Genomic DNA, 12115 nt, shown 5'->3' with positions numbered 1-12115 from the left:
GAAGAAATTTAGAATCGTATCGAGTGAAACGTTTCAATCGACCCTTAAAAACCCGTGATTAAATAAAAATTACTCGACACTGTTCAGATACCTGTACAACATAGTACTACATTCTCCTTAATCCAGAAGTCATCTTTCCAGTTCCCAACTATACACGATGTGCAAGAAAGGATGTAAAATGTATTTGAAACTATTCGTGAAACTTTGAAAACTTTTTTCGAAAACTAAGATACATATATTAGACGTTCAAAATTTCTCAGGAAATTTTTGCTCATCTTGGTGTGTAAAATTCGCTCTCTGAAATATGTACACATATAGTACTTTAGAATCACTCTGTACAATACACACGATTGGATGGTACTGTGTTTCCTCGGTCCTGTCACGATATCGTAAAATTCAAAACACGAGTTCCATATATTTCGGACAATTTTTATTCAAAGATCTCGTCCTCGTGTTCGAACGAAAGAACCCATTAAATTTAAACTCAGAACGATACTAGAAACCGGAAGGATCACTCTCGAGCGTAACAGGCGGAACAATCGCTCTCAAACGAGGAACAACTCTCACAGTCCGGGAAGAATATCCAAACTCTCTCGACAAAGCACGAACAATACGGATTATTCAGCCATTGCACGAGATCCACGTTTACGAGCTTTCGAACTTCGCGAACACAACGGCAACTTTGGTAGTTAATCAAAGGCTGCGAAAGAAATAGGATGAGAAGGTCTAATTTCGTGAATTGTCCGAACGGACAACGTCATTGGACACAAGGGTGCTTTGCTGTTTACCACGTTCTGCAATGTAATTCTCCTCTATCGTGAACATCGATCTAAGATACCCCCCTACATCCCCCTACTACTACGGTGTTTGAAGATGTTCGGTTCGCCACGAGTGTCCAAGACATTCCGAATTCTGGTTAATCGGGATATACATTCTATTAATTCCGTACGCTACGGGCCACGATGATGTATTTTACGCGCGAAACGTAAGGGTGCAATTTGAAAAAGTGGACTAATGGATCCATGAAATGGAGATTCCACTTCACGCAACAAGTTTCTCCCTCGAAGTCGTATAACTTTTTCCCGAACTGCTTTTCAATGTGACGAATAATGGAAGTGTTATTCGAGCCCGTGACGTTAATCAGTTCGCACGGTGTGGCACGTCGAAGCTTCTGGCGACATAATTATTTAACTAGGCGATGCTCTTACCATATTCATCAGTGTACAGGGCTAGGTGCGTTTGTATCGATTTCGGGGGCACATTATAGCGGGCTGATATTAAATTGTTATTATTACGTATTTGTTACGAATATTTGGAAGTACGTGTTTGCGTATGCATACATATATATGTAAGGATAGAGTATAACGAAAATGTGTACGTGTATGTAATGTGTAACTACAAATACAGAAATTGTTGCTGAAACCTAATCTCGATTATAAAACCTAACGATAATTTTACTTCAATATTCTCGTAATCGTACGTGTTGTACATGTTTGTATATACATAAAGATAAAATATAACCAAATTGCGTACGTGTATGTAATGTGCAACTACAAATGCAAACTTTGTTGCGATAGCTAATCTCGATTATAAAACCTAACGATAAATTTTATTGACAGGGAAATTTTTACTTCAATACTCTTGCAATCATATCTGTTTACTCAAGATCCACTTTTTTTCCACTCGAAGGTCTGGTTCCACGAGGGAAAGTAATTTACTTCGCTTACAGAGAAAACAATTAAGGAGCACGGTGAACGTGGCGAAGTAACGATTGAAATTCTCGATAGTAGTTACAAGCTGCTAATCACGTTCCGTCAAACGAAATGTGGCAGCGGAAACGCGCAATTCTCCTCGAAACAGATTGTTTAGAAACGACATTACATTCCGCGAACAATAACGAAAATAACCGCGCGGCGCCCGCGTATATGCAAATGCCACGTGCAGTAATTATTCGATGGTAATTGTATTATGCAATATGTTGCGTACATGTGAGAAACCATTAATGGCCCTAGATCTCCAGTAATATTATGTGACTGAAAATGTAGCGTGTGAACATACACGGGACCAAAACGTAGGAACAGCTACTTATTGTTGCATACTAAACGCGAGAATAGAAACGATAGCATTTAGACCGAATTACCGTGAACGAATTTAACGTTACTGCAACATTCTGAAAGTATTTCAATCGACCGTTATTTATCCACGACAATTCTGGCCAACATTTATCGTGCAACATTGTATCGTCGTTCGTTAAAAAAAGTACCCCCTACGTACGTAAATAGAATACTTTCTACATTTTACAATAATTGCACTGAAATTTTTGTCGAATTATCGCGGTTAAAGGAATACTTTGTAAAATTATCACTGTTAAAAAATACTTTCGAGTAAGAGTACACCATGGAAGAAAATTCTAATTTTCATAAAAATAAAGTACGATAGAAATCAAATGTTTAAAATCACGATCTCACGACGTGCATTCGATCGCTAAAATATTCTTCCACGAGGATCTAAATTGTAACTGTATCAACGTAATATGAAATTTATAATCTACACTTTTAAATACAATAATAATGTCAAAGCGAAAACGTTTCAGTGCATTAATTACCTTGTAAAATTAAAATACGAGGTAATTTTAACCTTTGAAAGTGACAAGGCGGTACAATTAACACGAACATACTATATCGGGAAATCTACGGTTGCTAGAATTAAACACGATTGACAAAAATATACGTAACAATCGGGGTATGAGAAAATGTGCTCGGTGTGACACGCGAAGGGTTGTAATTCCTCTAATTATATTGGATAAAGTTGATTCACAAATTCCCCGGCCAATCGTTCCCTTATCCATATTAAATACGTGTTTATGCGTATTCAATACATTTTTCTTTACACGCATTGTTGTTCCATTCCTGTTATCGACATTTGCATTATTTCACTTGAAGCGTCAGAAGCACGAGTGTCCTATTCATCGAAAACGCCGTCATCCGAACCGTCATATTTCCCAATTAATTCGAATAATGGCGGTTCCACTGTGTTTCGTCCAAAAGAGTTTTTCCTAACATCGGCGGTGAAACTCGCTTCTAAGAATCGTTCGTCCATAGAAAAAATGCAAACCGTGTTCCAGCTCGGAATTTAAACACACGATTTAGTTTATAACTTCGTACGATTGTACACCTCCGATATGTAAATTCAACTTCGAGTAAAATTCTTATTACGAACCGTGTGCATCTCCGCTTCGTAGACTGTCCTTTAAAAATTTCATTTCCATACGGTCGGACGACACTTATTCCCGAATAAACAATTACGAAAACAGGCGAGGGATAAAGTGACAAAAGTACGCGAAACGAATAGAAAAAATATGAAATTTGATCCGAAATCGAACTTGAAGGAAACTCTACCACGATTGTCTATAGTTTCAAAGTCTAAGGATCACAGTCTTAGAAAGTCTCTCTCTCGAGAGAGAGAGAGAGAAATCGAGAAGCGTATTATGCAGCGAAAGAGAATGCTTCTCTCAACAATGACGCAAAATTTTGTAACGTCTGCACGGTACACGCGCGCGAACAAGCCTTTTCTTCATTGATTTTATTCCAGTCTAAATATAGGGGCAGACCGAACGCGGAATCGGACTTCGGGTTAGTTTATCGGATTCACACCTTCGGCGACGTTCAATTTCTGGTCATCCGTCTCGTTGAAATAGTTTCCGTTTGTCCGAGTCGCGGAGAATCGAGGAAAAATAAATGTCGCGGCACTTGAACGTTTACGCGAAAGGGTTACGAAACCCGGAAAATTCTCATTACGCGGATTACGATCTGCCGCGAGGCGATAAAAATAAAAGTTTGCCCTTGCGGCCTATAATCTCGCTTCGAGCGAGGGTCGCTGACGAAAGCAAACATTACTTCCGCGCAAACGATGTTAACCGAGCAAACTGCGTTGTGTGCCCCGTAATGGGCGTTGCAACGATTAACAAATATCGTTCGATTGCTCCGACCTACAGGACTACCTTCAGGCGTGTCCACTTGCCGTGTCTGATCTTCCTGGTGGTAGGTTGTCGGCCAGGATCGGGTCGATCGACGCCAATCATCCGCGGGAAAGAAAACAAGACGGAAAAAGGGACGTCGAGCGTCGCGTCGCTCGCGAAACTCGGCCGGCACGTCTTTTTACATGTCGTCACGAAGGCGTGCAACAGGTAAATGGTAATACACTAAGATCGCATGTCGCAATTAATTTTTTTTAATGCCTCTGCTCGTTTCTCGCGACCCTGACTTTTCTCAAACTCGAAAAGGGCACAATTACACGCGGTCAACGGGTTCGGTCCTACGAAACCGATGTAAACGTACCGTTGCGCGTTTCCTGGAAAAGATTAAGGGTCGTTCCGATTTTGAAAAGGTTGGATTTCTTTCATTTTTTTCTTTTTTCTTTTTTTCGTCGTTTTTCTCAAATTGCAGCGAAATTCGAAGTAGAAACGAAGATGAAACAGAACGTTTCTCGCGGAGCGTATCAGAGAGTAAATTCTTAAAATGTAAACCGTCGCGATTTTCTCGCGACTGGTTCTTTCCAATTTGTAATATCATTTCCTCGGAAACTGCTCATCCGATTCACTGAAAATTTCAATTACCTTTTCCTTTTGTATCGATCGTCTGTATTATCGTAGCCACGAATTCCTTTCGTCGGTAATTTTTTATGGAAACTTTGAAAACTGTTCATTTTTTCCGCAAACTATACCTTCTTTTCTTCCAAAAGCTTGTAGCTGGCGAATCGATTTTTTTCTTTTTGACTTTCTACCTGCAATATCAGCGGTGTTCGTTTAATTTCTAGGAATTTTATTTTCATTGAATTCCAACCCTTAGGATCAGACAAGTTCAATTCGTCGTGTCATTAAAAAATTCGGATGGCTTGGTACGAAGACGCTTGTAGTTTCCACAGCTTATACATTCTTTTTAATAAAAATTCCACCAGAAATATTCAATATATACTTCTAGTATATTTACATTAGAATTTTGTTCTCGAGCACGAGGTAATAGCTTTTACAAGCTTCGTACATTTATTCGTATACGTATTTCAAGAAATCGTATATTTTTGTAAGGAAATATTAATTCATCAAAAAAATATATGAACCAAAAAGCTGCGGTTCTTGTTAAACGCAAATCAAGATGACAAAAAGTAAACCGAATCATTCAACGTCACGTGATTATTCCCCAATTCCCGTGACTTTCTCGATTTTTCAAATTTCGATGTGATAATTCACAAATTTATTTCTAGCGTCTAAAACTTTCGGAAAGTACGACGAAAGAATAGTGATTCATTTTTTACGTCGAGAGTGGAAGATCCCTTTATAAGTACAACGACGAACATATTCGCTGGCGGTACAAATTGAGTGACACGTATCAAAGGAAAAAGGGACGCGTCCTTTCTGGGTGCCGAAAGTGACTGTGACACTCGTTTTCGGACAGATCGCGCTCGGCGGTCCTTTGATCGAGGACACTGGACGCGAACGATTCTGCACAGCAATTGTGTGCTACTTCGCGTAATCGATATAACCGTATTTCATTCTGAAAGTTTGTATTCGTGTCCATAAAGAACCGAACAGAGCTTTAGTTTCTGAATACATTCGATTGTATCGAATGTGTTGCTACGGTTTTAACAGAAATGTTTGTTCCATTAATATTGTCGCGATATTACTAATTGGTAATATTTATTACTTCTGTTGTAAATCTGACGCTCAGGTACCGAGCACAGATTTCTTTTTAGGCTAAAATCATCCTGCAATCGATTAATTGAATTTTATGTTCTAAATACTCACGAAACGAATTATTCGGTTATTGAAATTTCAGTTTAAGAAAGAATTTAGTTACGAATTTTTCTCGCCTTCGGGATCAAAAATTATTCGTGCGAAATTATTTATAAACCCACTTGACCGAATCGAACGGCATAAATTGATATTATAGAAACCATTTTACGAATGGATGAAATGATTCTACGGAATGATTGTGGAAATATGACAAAAGATGGTATTTGCATAGTTAAACTAATATGGCAGTATTGGTTGAAATGGTTGTTAAAAGAGACGAGGTAGCTATACATTGAAAATGAAATCTTTGAGGGCAAATTGATTGAAAAAAATAAAAATGGATGGACGTACAATGGATAAATTAATAGATATTAATGTAGTAAGTGATACTTTGACCAGTTTAGTACATCTAAACCGTTTATGTTCTTTTTGTATCACCTTATATCGAAGCTTTGTTACAGTCATCTTTTAGGTTTACCTCAACAGAAGGAAATTGAGGTTAGGTTTTAATAACGGCGCTTTAGCTGTCCCTCGTCTCTTACACATTTGTACCCTCATTGTATTATACGTTTTATATAAAATATTTGGATCTACTTTTAATGAACAAAAATATTAAATAGAAATAAATAAAAAATCTAGTATTATTTTTAAATACACGGATATCAAGATAGTTTTAGAAATATTTAGCTTTTCGACTTAAAAATCTCACTTCGTTATAAAAAATCCAACAACACGATCTTTGTTAACGAATGCTCAGAGTTATGGCCGTCCTTAAACCTAAATAATTTATAACAAGCTATATCCATTTTGAGGTTATTCATCAACGCAGTTACCGTCTTGTTGATTTTACACAAAAATTTCCCTCGAGGGTACCGAAAGTTTTTTCATAATTTACTTCAGTTTGACCGTGAAAGTATATTAGGTCAATGCTTTCGTACTACTAAATTTAGAATTTCTAAAAATTAAAACGCAGGTGGGCACTCTACATAAATTCAAAGGTAAATTCCAGGTGTAAAAAATATATGTGTTAAAGCAATCGATCTGAAACATTTTCACGATCGAAATGAGGGTAAATTATAAAAAATTCCGAGTACTCGTCGGGAAAAATTTCTTTGAAAAAATATTGAAGAAATTACTATTATAATTTCAGGACGTCTGTTCGTTTGTTTTTTTTTTCTACCGATATGCAAAGCTGTACCGTGCACGAATTGAAGCAAGTCTCTTACCTTATGGTGGATAAGCGATATGTTGTTTGGAGTGCGGAATAATACACCTCAGTCTTCTGTGCGTATTCGTCAAGAGCGGGGTGCAGCACAAAGTTGTTGAGCTTCTTCTCAATACGGCAACGTAGAAGGTCATCACTTCGTGCAACACCATTGCAATTGACTTGCTTCACTAGCGAACTCTTCACCGAACGATTATACAGAAGTCACGACGTTCGATCGAGCCTCGTAATCGATTGTTAGCGTGCGAACACTCGCGTAACTCGCGTTGCTTCGTCAATGTGCGAGTCACTGCACTTCGCGTGTCGTTTCGTAACTCGAACAGGCCGCAGATTCGTCTGAAACATCACATGATAGATAATGATCAATTACATCTCTCCTATTTCTCCTCGCGGTGTAACAGAAATCGATATCCGATATTAAACGCTCGCTACTTTCCTTTACAACTTTCTTTTTATTATTTCTTTCTTTTTTTCTTTCAAGCTTCAACGATTGGAAAATTAATATCCGATTTCCACGAGTTTAATTTCCTCGGGCTCGATGGCGCGTAACGCGAACTTTGACTTGATATTCTTTCATCGAAAACGCTGCGATTGCATTTGCATTCATCCTGTTTGGTATAATTACTCTTCGAGTTTCTGTATCGTGCCGCAAGTCGAATCCTACGATCTCGAAGATCATGATCCGAGAGCTTCGAAATTCTTTCCGTGAGAGCGTATCGATTTCTACGGGAAACTTGTCGATTAAAATCGAAACGTTGTCAGGGATCTTTTTGGACATCGACGCAAACAGTATCGAACAATTTGACCCGAGGATCGTAAACATTCGCGAAAACGACGAATCGCCGAGTGTATTCTCGTTTAACATATTCTCTTAGATTCTCTTAGTGTAATTATGCATGCCTGGATGTTTTAACAGAGAAATTCGTGATACGTTTGTACGAAAAACCGTTTTTGGTCGACAGCCCGCGGGACACTTCTTCATTTCATTAAAGTAAAAGCTTTCGCTCTCGGTGACAAATATAACTAAAAATAACGCGAACATCTGACTCGTGGTAGGCTACATTTGCTGGAATAATTTTCCATTCGACGGATTTTGCAACAAAGTTCTATTTCTCGAAAGCGAGATTCCGTACGAGAATAATATTTTATGATCTCGATAAATTTTTAGGCGTTGAATCGGCTTCTCGTACCACGCTTCACGGATTACTTTGTTTACGAACCTTGTTGTTTCAAATTTGAATAAAAAAAAAAAAAAAAGATCGATATACGCAAGATCTAACCCGTATATTCCGATCTGTCTCGACCCACTATCGTTTCTCAATAACGTGGCAAAACTACACAAATAGAAACGCACGTGTCCCTAAAATCCAAACGAGTTTAATACAAATCGTCACTAATGAAAACAGTTCGCGACATTTTATTCTGGGAATGAAAAACCACTACCGACGACTCTGTACACGGTGAGAACAGTATTTGGTGAAAATAGCGTCAATTGTTGTTAATTTGTCGCGAGCAAGATAAACATGTGGCGCGAAGCTCGTGATCAAATACAAAAATTAGACTCGCGGAACATAACTGCCCCAATTCCACGACAATTGAGACGTTTGGAAAGACAACAGGTAGTAAGAGATTCTTTGCTGAAACTATTTCTTAAAAAATTACCATTCCCCTCTGCTAGGATCCTTTCAACGCGAAATTATATTCAAGGAACAGAAACGAGGACACTTCCTTCCCCGGCCAAGTCCTTAATTTTCATTTCTCGATTAACGAAAGTGTACGATCCCAGATATCGATGTCAACGAACCTAACACGGTTTCCATAGGCTGATATCGTCGATATTCGAAGAAGGTTGCTACAAATAGCGCGATAATGTTGTCGCGACTTGGACGAGATCGACGAATCATTCGTAACCGAATTGATTCGAAATTGGAAGACACGTACAAGTTACATCGAGCGAGGTGAACATTTCTCGAACAGCGAACGAAACGAGGGACGACAGGTCGTTTGAAGGGGAAGTCTTTGAAACATTTTTACAGAGCCACCTGTCCGTTCGATTCTACCGAGTCAAGTCTCGCAACAACGCGTACACGGTGGTTCCGGGGCTTGTGTTCGTGGAAACGTTTGGGAAAAGGTTGATATTTTCGGGGTGTATCGAGTTTTCGAAGTTCGCGCGACGAACGCGACGAACCTCGAGAGAAACTCCGAAGAACGTAGTTCGTGTTTTCAGAAATTTCGTGCGAACGAAACGCTGGACGTACCGCGACACTCGTTGAAAATCTCGACAAGGAAAAAAACGGTGTCCATTATAGCTACCGAAATCGAAGGTCAGGTAACACGAAATTCGTCACCACGAAATGGCAAAAGTTAGCCCACGGATTGGTAACAGAAGACAATTTCGTCGTAAAGTTTGCGTTCGTTTTCGTTAATCATGATATACTGCATCGTTGCTGCAACGTCCCCTGTCACAAAACGTTAAACGTCCACTCGATTCAATTTGAAAAAGCTCGTTCCTCGTGCACACAAACATCCCCACGAAAATCGATGGAACTACACAAGCATAATCGGCGGCTAACCTCTCCGATATGTTCGGCGTAACCTACCGCGGCGAAATAAAAACACCACCGCGGCCCAATTTCAACGATCAACTTCACCTGTCCGTGGTAATCAATTGCAATTCAGCAACGATGTCCAAAAATACACACCGAGATACCCAGGTATACGTATCGCCACGCTTCGATCGGCGAAAACGTTCCACGCGGAACGAAAGAAACGACGATGAATCCGCGACGCGTGGAAAACGTGACCGTTGGTCGAAAACGTGAACGTTTCTCGTACGCGGCGAGAGTTTTCGCGTTATCCGCGGTTCACCTTTCGACCGAGTAGCGTGTGTGTTCTCGCGATCGGAGAACCACGACGCGATGGAAAAGAAAATAAACGAAAGAACGGAACGACGAAACAAGAGAAGAACAAGAACAAGAAGAAGAAGAAAAAAATGAAAAGAGAAAAGAACACGAAGGTGCTGGAAACGCAAAAACCGCGAACAGTTATCATCACGAAACGTGAACGTACTCGTATCTCACGCTCGGTTACCACTTGTTAGGTAGCAGTTGGGATGCGTCACGCATCAATCACGTTTGAGCGTCGCTCGAGGGCTCGATTCAACGTCTTGCACGCGCATACACGTTCGACGATGGTACGACGACGGACAACAAACAACACACGTTCGGAGCAGCACGGTTTCGCGCGGCGACGACGACGACGCCGATAACGGCGACGACGAGGACGAGGACGAGGACGAGGACAACGGCAGCGCAGCAGGACGAGAATCATGACTCGTCTCTTCCGTCCATACCGTCGTGCCTCGGGACGTCCGCGATCCTCTCGGCGTTGGTACCTCGACGAGTGTTCATCGGTCACGGGGGTACCGACGAGAACGACGGAAGCAACGGCGGCTGCTGCTGTTGCTGCTGCTGCTGCTGCTGCTGCTGCGGTTAACGACGACGGTAGCGTCACCAGGAGGAACGCTGCTCTCGAGGCGTGCGTCGAGCGTGAAGCACTGTTTACATGCGAGAAGGGGCGCCATGGTCACTGCCGCCTCTGGTCCTCGTCTGCGATCACCACCGTGATCCTGGCCCCGCTGCCCTTCGTCCTGGCGGCGCCAACGCGCGCCGCGTCCTCAGCTCGAAGACCGTCGATGTCATCGTGACGAATCGCGTGCGATCGTCCCGTTCATTCATCTCCGCGACATTGCTCCTCTGTCGATCCGTTTCTCCGTTACACGCATACACCCATCTCGCTGCCACCGTGTCCTCTCTCTCTCTCACTCGTCGTCTTTCTCTCTCTTTCTCTCTCTTCGTTCCGTTTTAGAGTTTCATCTCTCTGTCTCCCTCTCGCTCTCCTCGCAGCTCGCGCGCAACGTTAGCGTGTCTCCTATTCCCGTCTCTGTTCCGTTCAACCCTCTCTGTCGCTCTCTCGCTCTCACGCGGTGGCCGAAGCGACACGAGTGCTGCTCCCGAGTAGTGCGACGCGTGCCAAAGCTCTCATTAGACTAAGCTCCGATAGAACTAGCGCCACGCCCTCCGCGTAGGTGGCAGCACCCGCTATCATCTCGCGGACTTCTCGCGAACTCGTTTCGTACCCTCCCCGTCCGCCACCCTTACCCCTACGAGCAGACGGTCGGTCTTCACCCGGTGGCTCTTCCCTTTAGCAGTTTACCCTTGCCCTCTTGTATGCCGTGCTCTTTGTTCCCCCTGTTTCTTCGTTATTTGCTTACGTGCTTCGCACTACGTTTCCGTTTTCCTTCTTTTTTCTCTCCTCGTCCCTGTTCTTTTTCCATCTTCTTCCCCGTGTGCTCGCCCTCTTACCCGATTCTTTCAACGCGCGTCTGGAAAATATTCTCCGGCTCAGTCGTCTCTCCCGTCGCGAGCTCGTGTCTACTTTTCCCGGTCGTGTTGCGTCGGGGTCTTCGAGACCGGTCTCGGGACTCGAATCCACCGCGGATGGTTTTTGCTTTTTAGGTTATACACTCGTTCGTTTCTTTTTTTTTTTTTTTCGTCCGTTCCGGTTTCTCCGGTTCGTTTCGCGAGCTCACGGGATAGTTTGAAACGGTAGTCATCGATACCGTTTCACCGTGTTGGATATCATTCGTTGTGTCTCCCCGATACTTTCATATTTTATACCCGTGCTGTTTACTTATACACATCCGCCCTATTTCTGTCCCTCGTTCTCGCCCTTCGATCCGGCTCTCCCCTTTGATACGCTCGCTACGACTATTATTTTCCCCGGTGGATTCGTGACCGCGCGTGTACCATTCCATTTGTTCGTCGTTGTGTGTTTTCGTTTTTCGTTGCCGCCGCCTCGAAGGTTTCGGGGCGCTTCGCGTCTTCGATAATCGCCTCGCGATATTAATGACATTTTTCCACCCGTTGCGTCATTGTTCTCGCGAACGTTATTAAAATTACTTTAATCGCGGTAAACCGATTTTAATAATAACGGTACGTGCTCGGTACGGAGATAATTTTCACGTTGGGTTCCGGTGGGAGGGAGCGTGGGCGCGGAGCACGTGCAACATCGGCATTGTTCGAAAGGGAGAAATATTATAT

The 12115-nt window shown here is 42.0% G+C and overlaps 1 protein-coding gene across 3 annotated transcripts in view; it reads right to left on the bottom strand.

Moving 5' to 3' along the window:
* LOC143144374 (popeye domain-containing protein 1-like) overlaps positions 1-10169 on the bottom strand; it is a 144759-nt gene extending 134590 nt beyond the window's left edge. Inside the window, exons 1-2 of one of the 3 annotated variants that reach the window (XM_076306705.1) lie at positions 10083-10169; positions 7015-7349 (exon numbers count right to left, since the gene is read on the bottom strand). The gene's annotated coding sequence lies outside the window, so the exon portion shown is untranslated. Of the gene's footprint in view, positions 1-7014; positions 7616-9715; positions 9813-10082 lie in introns of those variants that run through there. The other 2 variants (XM_076306706.1, XR_012991408.1) reach the window with 2 other exon arrangements.
* Between the last annotated feature and the right edge of the window lie 1946 nt (positions 10170-12115).

Source organism: Ptiloglossa arizonensis, chromosome 3 (genome assembly GCF_051014685.1).
Source record: "Ptiloglossa arizonensis isolate GNS036 chromosome 3, iyPtiAriz1_principal, whole genome shotgun sequence".
In the NCBI taxonomy this organism is placed as follows: domain Eukaryota; kingdom Metazoa; phylum Arthropoda; class Insecta; order Hymenoptera; family Colletidae; genus Ptiloglossa; species Ptiloglossa arizonensis.
The sequence above is the reverse complement of the archived record's forward strand: the minus strand, read 5'-3'. Positions and strand labels throughout refer to the sequence as shown.